Here is a 17,451-nt window from a genome sequence, read left to right as displayed (position 1 = left end):
TTGTAATCCTATGTAATAGCCCGGAATAATAAACTAACATAAAACAATTTTGTCTTTAGTGATACAAAAGACCACAACATATATATTTAGTTTCACAACAACAAAAAATCCTGAATATATTTGTAAAAATTTTCTAAACTCAACGAATATGCCAAAAAGAAAGACACACAATACTTAGGCAATTGGATCACAATCGGTTCATTTTTATTTCCAGTTGCACGGTTGGAAAACTTACCAAATCCTTGATGAAGTAGTTGATCATGGTGCATTTGCCTTGTTGACTTAGGTAAGCATAGCAAAAAGCCAAGCTCTTGAGGCATAAAAAGTAATTTGGCAGTTGATTCAAATTTTAATTATCATAATAGCTTAGATCCCTATACAAACCAATACATAAATAAAGAACATATATCCATGTCTTCCACAATAGAAATAGGTAATGACAGTTGCATTGTGAGGTGATTTGCTCTTCTGTAAACAATGTGGAGTGTACTTACACAAACTTAGATGCTGTAGCCCAATACTCAGCTTAGCTATGAGAGATATACTATTGCTGACCAAAATGCCATTAGTCATTACATGAGTCTATTTATTTACATAGTATTTTTATATAAGATGTAAAATAATTTCTTTCATGCTTCCTAACTGGCACGCTAAGCAATTATCTAAAGCACTGAGTAGGGAGACAGATGCATGCTTTATTAGCAGGAATAAGGAGACAGCTGTATATTTTATTAGCAGAAGGAAGGAGACAGCTGAATACTTTATTAATTAGCTATCTCAGTACTTAATTTTATCAGTTTTCTTCATCCTTTTCCCCCATCTAGCATTCTACCGTGAGTCATTTCCTCTGCCTTTTTATGATTTTAGTTCCTATTTTTCAGTGGTGATCTGACTGTCCATTAGACGGCCTCTTATTTGGGAACACAAGATATGCATATATAGCTTGTTGGTTGAGGTGTAGCTCTCTAGATTTTTGCAGGCTTAACTTTAAACTGCAAACTTCCTGATCTATAAATCCTAAAGAGCTGGAATCGAAGACAAGCCGTGGCTCCTAGCTGACCTGAATTTTCGGATAAGAGCAAATTGACCTGTTTCTACCTGTCTTAACATCATATACTGCATGAAATTCTATGTAAATATTCATGAACCTTGTTAAGTATAAAAAGCTATTTTCATCATTTCTGAATTTACATTGAGCAAATTGCTTGGTATTTGTGTTGACACAGGTATCTGCGTCCAATCTCCTTAGTTGTCTTCAAGACTACCTTAAACTTGAGTTGCTGGTGAGAATATTTATTTCTTTGTATTTATTACCTAGCACTACAAAAAAAGAATCTTTGTTTCTGTACACAAACTTGACAAATAGGAAACACAGGAAGAAATGATGTAGGGTAAGCTATACTATATACTAAACTACATACTAAACTCTGTAATCTTAAATATTATCAGATCTGGGGAAAATGATTGCCCATGTGACTACATTAATGGTTTAAAGAGAATGCTCTCAGAATTCTTAAAGGATAGAAAAAAGAGTGATATAGATAATGCAAGCTAGAAGACAAGGGCATAAATGCCATCAGATAAAAAAGAAAGAAAATTAGTTTCTGCTCTACATTCTAGAGAAAGAGCCAGCCTTGACCACACTAATGAAACCACTTTTTAACTTCAGCATTTTTAGAACAGAAAAATAATGTGTTAAACCACAAGATTTTTTAACAAGGTATTATCTAAAACTAATGCAGAAAAGGAAAGATGAGGGAAGGATGGGAGGAAGAAATGAGAAAAGGATTTTAAAGTGCAATTTATTCATAGAGGGCTTGCCTAGCATGTACAAGATCCTGGATTTAATTCTGGTGGAAGGAAGGAAGAAAGGATGGAAGGAAGGAGGAAAGGAAGGAAGGAAGGAAGGAAGGAAGGAAGGAAGGAAGGAAGGAAGGAAGGAAAAGAAGGAGGGAGGGAGGATGACAGGAAGAGGAATAAGGGAGAAAAGAGAAAGAACTGGAGGGTAAAAGTATAGAGAAGAAGGGGAAAAACAAAGGAAGGAAGGAACTGGAATTAGAAATGAAGGAAGGGAGAGGGAATGAAAGAGAGAAAGGGAGGGAGGGAAGGAAAGAGGAAGAAGGAAGAAAGGCAGGCAGTCAAAATCAAAAAATAATTCCATGGTTATGCAGACAAATGACCAGAGAATTATCAAAGACATTTCTGCCTTCTGACCACAAGGATTATATTGTGAATATCAGCCTACTTTTAAAATGGTTAGAAAAGCTATTTTAGTGTTTATACCTCTATAGGATACTACAGCCCATTTTTTCAGCATTAAAAAAAAAAAAGCAAATGAAATAAAGCTCAAGCTCCTGCTTGATGGAGTGGTTTCTATGGAAACTGACATCAAAACCAACCTTCAAGGGAAAAGAAAATATTTCCAGAGAGCAAATTAAAATGATTTCCCATAGCCTTTAAAATGGGTTAAAATTCAAATGTCAGATTTAGCACATGAAAAATATTTAACAAAATTTGTTCAGTGAAGTTTTACTTTCAACTGATGTGTCTGAAGCAAAGTGCAACATATTGCATACTATGTGTCTGTAGATAATCCCGTGTTCACTGTAAATGACACTTCTATTTGATTTCATTCCTTTTCTTGATTTCTAATGCTAGTTTTTGTTCCTATTACCTTTGTTTTGTTGGTGGTGGGGTTTGATCTCTTGGCCTGGGTGGTATTCCAGAGCTCTTTAGCTCAAGGCTAGCACTCTACTACTTGAGCCACAGCACCACATCAGGCTCTCTGTTAGTTAACTGGAGAGTCCCACAGATTTTCATGTCCAAGCTGGTTTTGAACCATGATCCTCATATCTCAGCCTGTGAATCATGCTCTGAAAAGGAGCCAGAGCTCAACTTCCAGGTTTTCTGTGTGGTTAACTGGAGAAAAGCCTTAAGGAGTTATCTAACCTACTTAGCTTCAACCTGTGATTCTCAGAGCTCCACCTCCTGAGTAGCTAAAATTATAGATGCCCATCAGTGTTCATGCGTGTTCAATATACATTTAAATTCTAACGACTGTGACAAGTGAATGTGTTAAAGCTTTATTGGTACCATAAATTGCACACTAAAAAAAAGGTGGAATGATCTGCCAAGAAAATTCAGTTTTATTCATTTGAAAATATCTGTGTGGAATTCCTTTATTCTTTGATCTAGGTACGATCCACTCCCACTGTTTCTTCACTCTCTGAGTTTTTATATTTCCAATATCATTAAGGCAAGGACTACATCCATGCATGTACTTTTAAAGCCCTAGATTTACTGAGATCATTGCAGAATAGGTAGATGCTTTGGTGTGGCATGGTAATAAAAGCTAATGAACCTTAGTTGCCAGGTAGGAATAAAGTTTTTGCACCTCACTGCACTGTTCCCATATTTAGAGAAACTTAATTAAAAGCTTGCTGAGCTCTTTATCTCTGATAACCTACATAACATCACTCAATCTTTTCTGTCTTTTTTGTTAAGGTAGTAAAAAATGGAATAAAAATGGCATAGAACAATTTATCTCAATCTTTTTATTGATTTAGTGTTCTTTTAATCCTTGACAAAGGAATGATTGCTAAGATTTCCCAATTCTTGGATTTATCTATAGTGTCAATCTCTACCCATGAATAGATCATCACTGTCACAGCTATATTTTAATGCTGTTTATTTGGTGCCAAACTTTCTGTTCTATGACTTACATGCACAATTTACCATCAGGCAAGGTGTCTTTGTCATTTTTCTTTTAATCTTTATTTTGTAACTGAGAAGATAGAGCTTGAGAGATTTTCTTACCACGCCCACAGCTACAGGATTAGTAAGAAGCTGGTTTTAAAGCAACATTCTGTCTGATGAGACTACAGCTCCCTTAGTTGTCAAACTCCATACTTTGCAGATCTAGTGTAGACAGAAAAGCAGAAGGGCAAGACTCCAGCACCATTGGAAAAGAGGAGAGGTCCTAGAAATGAAGGAAATGTCATGAGAGAGAAAGGGAGGTTAACTGGGAAAACTTTCTGAATTGGAGATTTTCTGGGCAGCACGTCAATTTCCATTGCATTCACACGTTGTTTCAAATACCACATGTAGTCAAGTCCAGCAAAAAATTTTACAAAGAGTTATTTCTTTAGTTTGCCATATGTTTTGGGTCCCTTCAAATGTCAGTAGCGGCATTGAAATGATTGTTTGGAGAGAAAATTACAAGGATTTAAAATGATTCCAGAAATTGAATTAAAAAATATGCCGTTATTATTACTTTATATTTCTAATTGAGAGTCTGCTGTTTGGAAAAGTGTAATTTGTTTTTCTTCAGCATATTTTCTTTGCACAGGGTTATGGGAAAGGTATTTGAAGAACTTTCATCATTCTCTCAGCAAGGTTTTCTTTTTTGCCAGTCTACGAGCTGAAATTCAGTGCCTGGATACTAACATTGAACCTTCTCAAGGTTAACCCTACCACTTAAGCCACAGCAACATTCTAGCTTTTTTGTGTGTGTATGTGATACCAAGGAATCGAACCCAAAGCTTCATGCATGGTAGGCAAGCATCTACCAATAGGCCACACTCCCAGCCCAGTATGTTATTTTATTTAACACTTCATCTGGCGCACACCTTTGGTCATTAAATGTATAGCAATATAATTTCCCATCAATAAGACAAACAGAAATATAAACATACATGAGTATACACACACACGCACACGCACATGCACACCTACACATATGTCTCTTGCTGCAATTTTTATTAGTTTCTTAAGAAAAATGTGTGCATGTATTCAGATAAAACAGTCTGTTATGTAATAATCCTGGAACAGAGTACAAGAGATTTTTTTGCATTGTTGTTACTGTTTTTGTTGTGTTTTCCCCTGTGTCTTGTTTGGTAATTTGTTTGTCTTTGGGAGAGTCATGGGTGGCACAGAAAAAAATGGAACAAAGACAACCACAACAGTGGTACTCAGTGGACTGTGATATGGAAAATGAACTGTACACATTGTTGGTGGGGATAGGAGGAAAAACTGAGAGAAAAGGGGAGACATGTTTTTTTAAAAATGCATTCTTTGGGGCTGGGAGTTTGGCCTAGTGTTAGAGTGCTTGCCTAGCATACACAAAGACCCAGGTCCAATTCTTTGGTACCACATACATAGAAAAAGCCAGAAGTGGTCCTGTGGCTCAAGTAGTAGAGCTCTAGCCTTGAGAAAGTCCGAGGACAGTGCTCAAACCCTGAATTCAAGCCCAGAACTGACAAAAAACTGATAACAATTTTTTTTTAAAAAGAAATGCATTCTTTAATTTATATATCTTTAATCTCTACATCACTTCTACAATAACAATAAAGTATATATTTTGAAACAGAAAATTATCGATGTAAATATATTAGAAAATTTCATTATTACAGCTCAAACACTGTGACGGGGATGTGTACAGATGTTGTATGATCATAAAATCCACATTGAAAAGTGATTTATTGTTCATTTCCTTGTCTCTAGTAAAGTATAATACAAACAAATGTGAAAAGAATACTTTCCAAACCAGGTGCTGGGAATTACCAGCCTTGGAATGTAGAAATAGAATCAGGGCTCAGGGTTCAGGACCAGACCAAGCATGCAACGTTTGTGAGATGCTACCTCAAATAATGAATGGGCTTGATGGCACTGGACTGCCACTGCAATCCTCAGGGAATAGCAATGATGATGTACAGTGACATGCCTGTCATCGCCAGATCTCCAGGGACACAGGGAAGCACAAATAGTCTGGGCAGCAACCTAAACTGTCAAGGGCATAGTGTGAGATGCTGTTTTAAAAGTAGCCAATCCAGGCTGGAACCATGGCCTAGTGGTAGAGTGCTTGCCTAGCATGCATGAAGCCCTGGGTTCAATTCCTCAGTACCACATACACAGAAAAAGCTGGAAGTGGTGTTGTGGCTCAAGTGGTAGAGTGCTAGCATTGAGAAAATGAAACTCAGGACTGGCAAGATGAGAGAGAGGGGGGAGGGGAAGGGAAGGGTGAGGAAGGCGGGAATGATGGGAGGGAGGGAGGGAGGGAAAGAAAGAGAGAGAAGGAGTGAGTAACCAATCCACAGAAAGGGTTCTGGAGGCATGACTCAAGTGGGTCACTCCCTGCTTAGCAACTATGCAGCCCAGCCAGAGTTCAATCACTAGTAACACCCACCCTTCCAACAAAAGAGAAAGTTTTAGTTAACTTAAAATTAAAACCTTCTGGCCCTGGAGTTTGGCCTAGTAGTAGAGTGCTTGCCTAGCATGCACAAAGACCAGAGTTCGATTCCTCAGTACCACATACATAGAAAAAAGCCAGAAGTGGTGCTGAGGCTCAAGTGGTAGAGCTCTAGCCAAAGACAGTCCTGAGCTCAAGCCTGGGACTGGCAAAAAAACTTAAAACCTTCTGATGGCAATGATCATAAATACAAATAAAATTTGGAAAATATATATTATCCCAAATCTATCACCATGCACATAAACCAAAGGCTTTAATAGAATAACCATATTAGTTATACTAAAATACATAAAACTCTAAGACATCAGGGTTAATGATTTTCAAAATGTTACTTTTATGATTAGAACTCATTTCATTTGACATTAAGAACAAAATCTATATTTCATTTCCTATCTCCAACCAAAACTTCTGCACAGAGTCTGTCATGTTTTCTTCCTACAGGACCTGGGCAGTGAGCTTGCTGTGACTGCAGCTGAACCAGCCTAGAAAGAGTCATTCCAACTCCTGGAACTATTTTGACCCCAGTACTGCAGACCCACACACATTTGAGCTATCATTTCAAGTTTTGAATTGAAATAATAGTAACAAATGGTTATTGATTAAACCTAGAAAAATATTGTTTCATATGTTACTAGCAGTACTGATAAAAATGTAAAGGCACTTATAAACCACAAACTTTTTTTTCCCTTTACTTTGCAGGAAATGTTCCTTGCAGTATCTTCAGCCATTTTTGTCTTAATATCTATACCACTTAGAAAAATAATTAGGAATATGAAATATATCATGTCAGTCAGCTTTAAGATTCAAATAAAGAATTAATTTAAGAAGTTAAGGATTTGGGGAAAAGCACTTGCCGGGCAATTGCAAGGCCCTCAGTTCAGTCCTCAGCTCTGCCTCCCCCCACAAAAAAAAATCACATTAAGCTCCTTCAAAATAAAGTTTAACTTAGTTTTATTATATTTAATGTTTCTTCTTTGAGAACAGAAGAACTCTGCTCAGTTGTTTGGGTAACTGAGCATGAAATAAGTTGGAAACAACATTATGAATTACAAATAATATCAGCATTTACTATATTGATTTTTGAATGAAAATGATAAAAGTTTAGCACAAGAAGCATGCTTTTGTTGCTTGCTTTTGTACCCACAAAGAATAATTCTGAATTCATTTCTTACTGTCAAGAGGCTGACAGATGTGAAGAATTTCCACTTTACTGTTTTCCTGTGACATCCGTGTTGCATTACATCTAGACAAAACTGTTTCCTTAGCAACAAGACGCAAATTGTTTATATCAAGAAAACCAGTAAAACAAAAGGAATTTTAATAGTTAGTGCCATAGATTAATATGGATAGCCTGTCTGTATGGGATATAATGAGGGATCACATGATTTTAAATATGCAACAAACAAAATGTAGTTTCTGTTTTTAAAGACACCCATACATATCTGCTTTTAAGTTTCAAGATATAATTGTTTCCCATGTACAGAAAATATAAAACAACATGTCTATTACTACTAATTTTTTTTTTGTAGTATTGGGGTTTGAATTCAGAGTTTTTTGCTTGCTAAGCTCATTAGTTTCCAACTTGAGCCATGCCTCTAAAGAGTTTTTGCTTGGGTTATTTTCAAGATACTCTCTGTTTCTTTGTCAAAGACAAAGACCATTCTGCCTCCTTCTATAATTAGGAGAGCTGGCATACCTGTCATGCCCCTTTTTCCTGGTTGATACAGTCTATCATGAACTCTTTATTTGGGCTCACTTGGAACTACAATCGTCTCATCTCAACCACCTAAGAAGCTAGGATTAAATATTTGAGCCACAAGTGCCCTGCTAGTATTGCAATCTTGACACTAACTGTATGTATACTTGAACCAGGAAGCTATTTTGTACCATTCTTGTCCTATATTTTTCTATAAATCAATAACCTTATTATATTGGAGCCAATGTTCAGAAAGCTCTGCTGTTCTGTGAATGCTTGATATAACATCTCAGGATTAATGAAGCTATATTTCCATAGATGATGGAAAATATACCACAAACCAACAGATAAGAACACAATAAATATACATCATTAACATAGATAGCCAGAGAATATTACCCTTGTAGCTGTGTCTTCTTATTTTTCTTAAGTTTCTATTCCCTGACTTCTTTTTCTCTATGGTTAATCTTTTGCTTAGTTGATATATACATTTATATATTCAGCTGATACTTTCTTATATTTTTAGGAATCCCTCTATCTTTTTTAAGCAGATACTCCTTTGAGACTTGGTTTCTTCAATAAGTTCAAACAACAACATGCAAAACTATAAATAAAAAGGAGAGTAAGGAAGAATTAGAAAAGTAATGCAACACAGTCTTTTTTATATAGTGCATAGTTTCCTCTAATGTAGATATTGGAAACCTAACAATCAAAGCTATAGGCTGTAGATATATTTACAATCCAAACTCAGATGGTAAATATACTGTGAATTTACCTTTTTTTTGAAAAGGGTATGTTTTATTTCAAATAAATAGTAGGAAAGATTCTTAATCTCACAAAGTTGTCATAGTACAAAGGGTAATAATAGTAGAGTGCACAGCAGTTTAGAGTCACTGAAGCCAAGCTGTCATTATCTTTATTATAATCACATCATTCAGTAATATCATCAAGATTGTGACTCAATAACCTCACCAAAAGATGTTTTTACTTTGTGATTGGCAGACAGAGGGTGTGATAGAAAACAGGAAGGACTTAGTTTTCTACTGCAAATCCAATAAAACAATTGGAATATCAGCATATGATATGGAACTCAATAATCCTGGAGACATTTGTTTTATTACAGGTATCTACAATATACAACAAAACTATTGGAACTCTACTTTATAAACCTGTGAAAGAATTTGAAAAGAAAAAGAAACGTTATCTTCTACATTGTAACAACTGATTCTTTACGGGCCTTCTAAAAACAACTTCCACCAAATCATAATGAAAAAGAAAAGTTACATTGGAAAAAAAGAAAGTAATCAATTTTCCAAAGCTTTAGGATACAGTGACCACAGTCTAACAAAAATCATCATCTAAGAGAAAGATATCAAGCTAGAGATAGCTCTATAAACATGAGATTCATGTTTGTCCACTTCTGAAATATTTTCAGGCAGGACACACAAACACACACACACACACACACACACACACACACACACACACACACACACACACACTTCTTTTTCCACTTCAGAGAAAATATTGTCAGTTTTGCATTAGGCGATCTGAAAGTGTAGTTGAAGAAAGTTATGCTCATTTGGAAATTGTGAATTCTCTTTAAGAATTACACAATACTCTATTGCAAATCTCTGATATGAGAGCCCAAAACCTAGATACATAAGACCATATAGTATGATGCTAAATGAAAGGACCTCTAGGATATAGAAACAAAAGCCATATAATGAGTGATTGTTGTCCTTAATGTACTATGTTATCTCTCATCTCTTTTGCTTTCCCTTGGTTATCTCATATTTTTACAGTATCTCACTTTGTTATCTGATATATTGAATATATTTGTATTTGGTTATTTGAAATTGGATAGGGAAGGGAGGAAAACAAGATGATGGGTGGAGGGGAGGGAAATGGGGACCAAGACATGAGAAAGGGTATCAATGTATGTGAATTAATGCACCTTCTATCTGGCAAATATAATGTAACCTTTCTATTAATTACAATAAAAATATATGAAAAAAACAAAAAAATTACACAATACCACCCTCTGGGTTGAACATAGCTTGTGTTAGAATCAAGAAATCCTTAGAGCTCTGAAATTGTTCACTCACAAAAATTTATTTATGGAACATTATTTGGCTAGATTGTAAGGGTAAAGGGCAAAAATCACATACATTTTGAATTGTACCAAGATCTATAATACACAAGGTGATATTTTCAGTTGCTACATAACATAAAGTAAATGTATTAGAAAAATAAATGTATTAGGCTATTAGAAAATAAAATTTTCTGATCTATATGAAATTTAGTTGTGTTGTAGTAGAGTTTGGTTAACCAAAATTTTGGAGATTAAATAGATATTAATGAAGATTGAATCACGGTTTTCTTGTTAGAAAATCGAAGTCAGTCAAATGATTTTACAGGTAAAGCATTTTTTAAATCCTACATTTTATTAAATATTATTCTTTGGTTTATGTCAATTGTATCCTGAAGTTCACTAGGATTTGAATTCTATCAAGTTGTAGGTTGTGATTAGCTAAAAGAAATTTGTTTGAAATTGGATCTGAGAGAAAACCCAATATACAAGAAAAGGAATAAGATGGCTCAGGTAGACAGAAAGTAGTAGAAACCCGGTTAATACCTGATAGAGGTAGGTAAAAACCTATAAAATATATAAAACATTAAACAATGACTCACCAGATCCAGGTGGTCAGGTGTAAAGATTATTTTCCCTGATATATTGATAGATACCATAAAATTAATAAATTTAAAATAAGCTTATAGTGTTATTTCATGATCTAAATTTTTCAGAAATGGGAAAATAGAGAAAGAAACTGCTTCACTTTTTTATGTCACTTCATCTGCTATATTTTGTGTGTAAATACATATTTGGGGTTTTTTTGGTGGGTCATGGGGCTTGAACTCTGGGCCTGGGCACTGTCTCTGAGCTCTTCAGCTCAAGGTTACTGCCCTACCCCTTGGGAAACACTGCCAGTTTCCAGTGGTTAATTGGAGATAAGAGCCTTATGTTATTTAGTGCCGGGCAGACTTTGAACCACAATCCAAAGATCTCATTCTCCTGAGTAGGTAGGATTACATGCATAAGCCACAGCACCTGGATAAATATGTATTTTTTAATGGCACGCCTTGTTCTGTTATAACTTATTTGGACTATAATTGAGCCTTGACAGTGAAGAACTCTTCTCAGTAATCAATATAAAAAAGGAAAATGTAATATTATAAATTGTGAATAAGTCTCATAACAATCACTGACAAGAATGTTTGTTGAATATTGCTTTTTTGAATATTAAGTTAGGTGTTTGGCATGTATGAGTTACCCAGAGGCAAATAGAAGTTAACATTTCTTGACATAATTCAAGTTATGCAAATATTCTCTGCAATACATGGTCTATTACATTTCTCAATCACAAACCTGCCTTCAGGCTTCTGGTCAATTGTTTTGCATCGAAAAATTTCTTGTCATTTACAGGATGAATTACACTTCACATCTTTTATCTTTTTTATTTTTAATTTTTCTACAATCAAAGAATAAAACAATAAAAGCGCTCTCACCTAGACCAATTCAAACTGCAAATGATCATGGCTATAAAAACCAGTTGCTGCTGGGCACAGTGGCACATCCCTGTAATCCTAACTATTCAGGAGGCTGAGATGTGAGGATCACGGTTCAAAGCCAACCCAGGCACTAACGTCCGTGAGACTCTTATCTGCAATTAACCACCAGAAAATCAGAAGTGGGGCTGTGGCTCAAGGCATAGGGCGGTAGCCTTGAGCTGAAGAGCTCAGGTATAATGCCCAGGCCCAGAGTTCAGCCCCAAGACCAATGACGACAACAACAACAACAACAACAAAAGCATTGCTGCAAATGATGTTCACATAGCATCACTACAGCTTTTAAAAATGTTCCCAACTACCACTTCTCCCAGAACCACCCCCCCCCCCGTCCCCGGCTTAAAGTATTTGGCCCTCATCTCTGTCCCCATTCTGCAGGACATAGCCAAACCAGATTCCAACATCCCTAAATCCCTACAGCAGTCAGAGAAAACTTGGAGGGCTGAAATTGGAGGAAGAAAAATCACTAGTACATAGGCAAGCCCACCAACTTGCAGCTACTGCCTAGGAGAGGGTCTGTCCTGTTTCAAAGAAACCCAGCACCAGTGGAGACTAGCCTTCCATCCTGTGACAACTGTTGTGGAGGGGATCTGGCCTGATTCCAGCACAACAGTCACAATCTGACAAATTGTACAAGTGGAGAAGAGAAGGGGGTGGAGGAAGAGAGGCGAAATAAAGCAGCAACCCAGGACTATGAGACAGGACAACCGATTTCCTGGTCCCATTACTCATTTTTGTGAGTGGTATTTACTTAATTCTTGGTAAATAAACTCTTTCAAATTGTGGGGAAAGGGAGAAGAAATGACTGTTAAATTAGAAAATGAAAAATGTATTCATATTATTGAAAGCCTTAATATTTTTTCAGGGTTATATTTTGTATATCTGAGGGTATTTTTGTGTATTTAACTGGGAACTTATTATAGAGTTGATGTGAATGCCATTTCGGGACAGATAGTATAATAAAATTTTTATAGCACATATTAACTCAGAAATAAAGCATAGCTTCAGATATCAGATAGAAAATGAAGTTGAAACTTTACATTATGAAACATGTCCAAAGTGTCAGAATACACTGATAGGAAGTAAAGTACACTAGGAAGAAAGAATATATTTTTCCATTACTAATACAACACACTGAAAAAAATTCCATACCTCTTTATGCTATGATACTACTGAGAAATAAATAATGTTGCTCCTGATTATAATACAATTTAAATTTTATTTTATTTGCAAATATTTCTAAAAATAGGAAAATAAAACACATATTTCAGTTACTATTCTATTCACATTTGTAATTTTCATTAGATGAGTCCTTGAGGAAAGTTCTGGAAATTCTTGATCTGTATTATTAAGCAATAAAAGAGGATATTGAAAAGTAAACATTCACAAAGGCAATGCACATGCATTCCAGGCAGATGTAGCTTAAAATAATTTTGTTACCAGAGACTTTGGCAGCTGGAAATTTGCAACGTGGACCATTTATTTGTAGTGAGCAGTCCAAAGGCTAGAGTGGGACTTAACCACATGCCAAACTTTTGTGAAATGCTGTAGATACTTGTTTGTTCCTGTTTTCAGGACAGCAGGAAATGTAGGAAAGGATGTATTTAACCGGGCTCCACTAGAGAGATTAATTAGGAAGGTTCCACACTCCTCAAAATAGTTCCCACCACATGAACTTAACACAACTATTTGTATAATAAGTAAGTTTTCAAAAAGAACATAGGCTCAATGGTTTCCCTCATTTGTTATAATTAGTATAAACTGTGGACTATCCTAGCAGAATTTTGCAATAGATCAAAACCTAGATACATAAGGCCATATAGGATGAGGCTAAATGAAAGGATCTCCAGGGTATAGAAACCAGAGCCATATGATGTGTGATTGTTGTTCTTATTGTCCTATGTTATTTCTCATCTCTTTTGTTGTCCCTTGGTTATTCTCATATTATTACAGTGTCTTACCTTGTTATCTGGTATACTGTAATATATTTTTATTTTGTTTATTTGAAATAGGATAGGGAAGGGGAAAAACAAGATGAGGGGAGGGGCTGGAGGGAGGGAAATGGGGACAAAAACGAGAAGGCATAGCAATGTTTGTGAAGTAATGCACCTTCTATCTGGAGAACATAATGTGACCCTTCTATTAACCAGAATAAAAAATTTTAAAAAGATGCAAAACAAACAAAAAAATAAGTAAGCCTTCATTTTTATTTAAGTACCATTTCACAACATAAGGTGATGAATCAAATTATAAATATGTAACTTAGCAAATGCCTTCCCTCATACTTGAGAATTATTTAAAACCAGAGAATTATATAAACCAACTTTATTATAGCATATTAGAGACTGGCTTACAGGAAAAATGTATTTTTATAAACAAACAAATAAATGGGAATAATTAAGTCTCTCTTATTCAATTATATTTTATTTAAAAATTAATACAAAATATGTTAACATTTGGTACTACTTTCCTGTAGTAAAAGTCAATTAAGAAGGTTAACAAATGGCCAAAATGGATATCCTCTGTGAGGAAACCACACCAACATTCCTCTTTCAAAGAGGGACATCTCACTCCTGCGAGCCATACTTGTGCTTTGGTTTCTTATCTTTTCTCAGATTCCTCCTTGGTACCAGCCCCTGGGGGCACTAACTATCTACTAAGGAACCCATCTACCTGGCACATCATTAGGGGCTCTGAATGCCTTCAAGTGGGCTTTTTTTGTTTCAAGTCATGCAAGATTTCTGTTGCAAGGTGCAGGGAATGAATGATTCCCACAAGAGAAACAAACTCTGGTCTCTCCTAAGAAAGACTAACTGCTCTCTGAGCACCTGGTCAGACACAATGAAACACACATTTTAAACGTATGTAAAGTGAAGCTCATCTATTTCGTTTCTATCTTTTTTCATATATTTTTATTGTAATTAATAGAAGAGTTACATTATATTCACCAAATAGAAGGTACATTACTTCACAAACATTGCTTTCTCATGTTTTTGTCCCCATTTCCCTCTCCCCCACCTCCACCCCGCATCCTGTTTTCCACCCTTCCCTATCCACTTCAAAAAAAACAAATATGCATATATACAATATACCAGATAACCAGGTGAAATACTGCAACAATATGAGATAAACAAAAAGAGCAAAAGAGATGAGAGATAACATAGTACATTAAGGACAACAATCATTCATTATATCGCTTTTGTTTCTATATCCTGGAAGTCTTTTCATTTAGCACTATATGGCCTTATGTATCTAGGTTTAGTTCTATTGTAAATCTGCTAGGAGAGCCCAAGTTTTCTACTGATTATGACAAATGAGGGAAACCATTGAGACTATGTTCCTTTGAGTCTGGCTTACTTCACAATATGACTTTTTCTAAGTCTTTCCATTTCCTTACAAATGGGGCGATGTCATTCTTTCTGACAGCAGCATAGAATCGATTCTATCTTGAAAAGGGAGTTTTTGAAAGATAAAAATATCAAGCCAGTTTATTTCAAAATGTGAAAAATAACTTTTGTGAGATTCATGTGATTATCTGTGCATTTGGAAGTGTAGGAAGAAGATCCACATTTTTATGACATATTGCTCCCTGTTTTGCCTGGTGGGTGATTTTTTTACAAAACCAAGTTGCAGTCTTGGTTGACAACACAGCCAAAGTGTCTTTTACCCTGAACATTTGGTGTACAGTACATGTAAATGTAACTATATCTCAATCTAGGTGCAGCATGCAAAAGACCATGCGTGAACTCTCCTTCAGAAAATGCACCTGGACAACTAGAATGGTTGCTCTTCTCATTTTGATGTCTATAAACAAACTTGAGTGTTGTGTTTAGTAAATGTTTGCACTCTGACTTCAAAAAAATAAAGTTAACAATTGAGCAGGGAGTTTGGCCTAGTGATAGAGTGCTTGCCTAGCATGTACAAAGTCCCAGTTTTGATACTTTGGTGCCATATAAATAGAAAAAAAAAAGCCAGAGTTAGTGCTGTGGCTCAAGTGGTAGAGCTCTAGCCTTGAGAAAGCCCAAGGACAGTGCTTAGGCCCTAAGCCCATACCCAAGACTGACAAAAAAAAGAAAAAAGAAAAGAAAAAAAGGTTAACAGTAGATAAGACAGTAGGTTGGCTTACATAGTTTTGAGTTGTGCTTTGCTCTTCCACAGATCCCATGCCAGGATAGCCTAACTTACCACAGGTTCCACATCAACACTGTCAATCAACCATAGGCTAAACACTCTAAAATTATGAGCTCAAATAAATATTTTTTTCCTTCTATGTTGACTGCTTTTCAAGTATTTTGCCTTAATAGTAAAAACAAGATTAGTGCAACAATGATACAATTCTTTGTCTAGAATTTCACATACATTCTTCATGGATCTTTTTTGTTTTTTCTTTGGAGGAAGTTCCTTAATCAACTGTATAAAGCATCAACATGATTTCACTTACAGCACAGAACTGATTTTGTCATTCTGCTGCTCATAGTCCTACAATGGCTCCAAGTACCATCCTACTATTCCTTCTGAGTGAATTCTCAACTCCTCACCAATCTCTACATGCTCTGGCAATTGTCACCTCTTTGATGCCACATTATTTGCATCTCTCTCTACTCTGTTCTGTCTACATAACTCTTTCACAATCAGTTCTTGGCAACCTCAGGGATTTTGCGTTCTTGTTTCCTTTCTCTATCTACAAGACTAATTCACTCCTTCCTGAATGTATAAGCAATGATATTGGGCTTTTAACAGTCTATCATTTCATGATAATTTAATCAAAGATGATTAAAAAGGTATACTATACACATTTTGTGTCAAAAATTAACTGTTTAAAATTTAAAAACCCATATTCAATATTTAAATATAAAGCAACAAAAGGCTATGTCTATTTTTTCAGTATGTATACATAACAACCTGTAAAAGGCAAATGTTTCTGAAGAACATCATTTATAATAAAAAGATTTATCTAATAAATATATTCAGAGATCACTGCATATAAAAGAGCAAGACATGCATTTAATGCTATAAAATATATCTACTTAATTATTCGGTTAAAAATAAAACAGAGATCTTACACCAAATTCCTTCTTAGAAAATCACTAAAAAAGAAAACAATTGAAGTCTGTTTTCCCCAAACGAAATAGGCTTAGTTTATATGAAACACTAAAATGCTAAATCTTCTTAACTAAAGACATGCATTTCAAAGTTGTACACTAAGTTTGAGAGGTCTGAGCTTTGCTAATACCAGTAGATGCTGATTTGTTAACCAAAATACAGCTAAATAATTTTCAGGAGAAAAGAGTAATGTAATTTTGGATTATCCAAAAAAACTTTTTCTTTAATAGGTTTCCTGACATCATTTAATCAATTTCATATTATAAAATGAACTTACATTTTGGCAAGTGATATCTGTTCAATTTTAGTAATATTTAATTTGTGTGATTTAGAATTAAATCAGATGTTGTCTAATTGAAGCTTTTGACATTTAACATGTACATCATAGAATTTAAAAAATCACAGATATATATGATAATAATATAATATTTTTGTGTTTTACATTTCCATGTAATTCATAATTTAAAAGATTTCATGTTTTATTGAATGTTGAGTTAAACGCAAATGTCTGAATTGAAAAAGCAAAATTTTTAGCAAAATTATGCATCATTTTTATTTAGCTAGCATTCTTGATGACTTTTGGTACTCTATAAAAGTTTCTTTGGAATTGTGTTAAGTGACTAATATTAAAAAATGATTTGCCACTTTCATTTTTTCCTCTTGTGCTTCTTTTCCATTTGTTTCTTTTTGTCATTGTGCAGTAATAGCAGGAGCAGTTTCATTATCTTTTCCTCATCCAATTACCTTGTGCTTCTCCTTTGTCTGATCAAGTCTC

This window comes from Megascapheus bottae, chromosome 13 (assembly GCF_031878675.1).
Source record: "Megascapheus bottae isolate mThoBot1 chromosome 13, mThoBot2.hap1, whole genome shotgun sequence".
In the NCBI taxonomy this organism is placed as follows: Eukaryota; Metazoa; Chordata; class Mammalia; order Rodentia; family Geomyidae; genus Megascapheus; species Megascapheus bottae.
The sequence above is the reverse complement of the archived record's forward strand: the minus strand, read 5'-3'. Positions refer to the sequence as shown.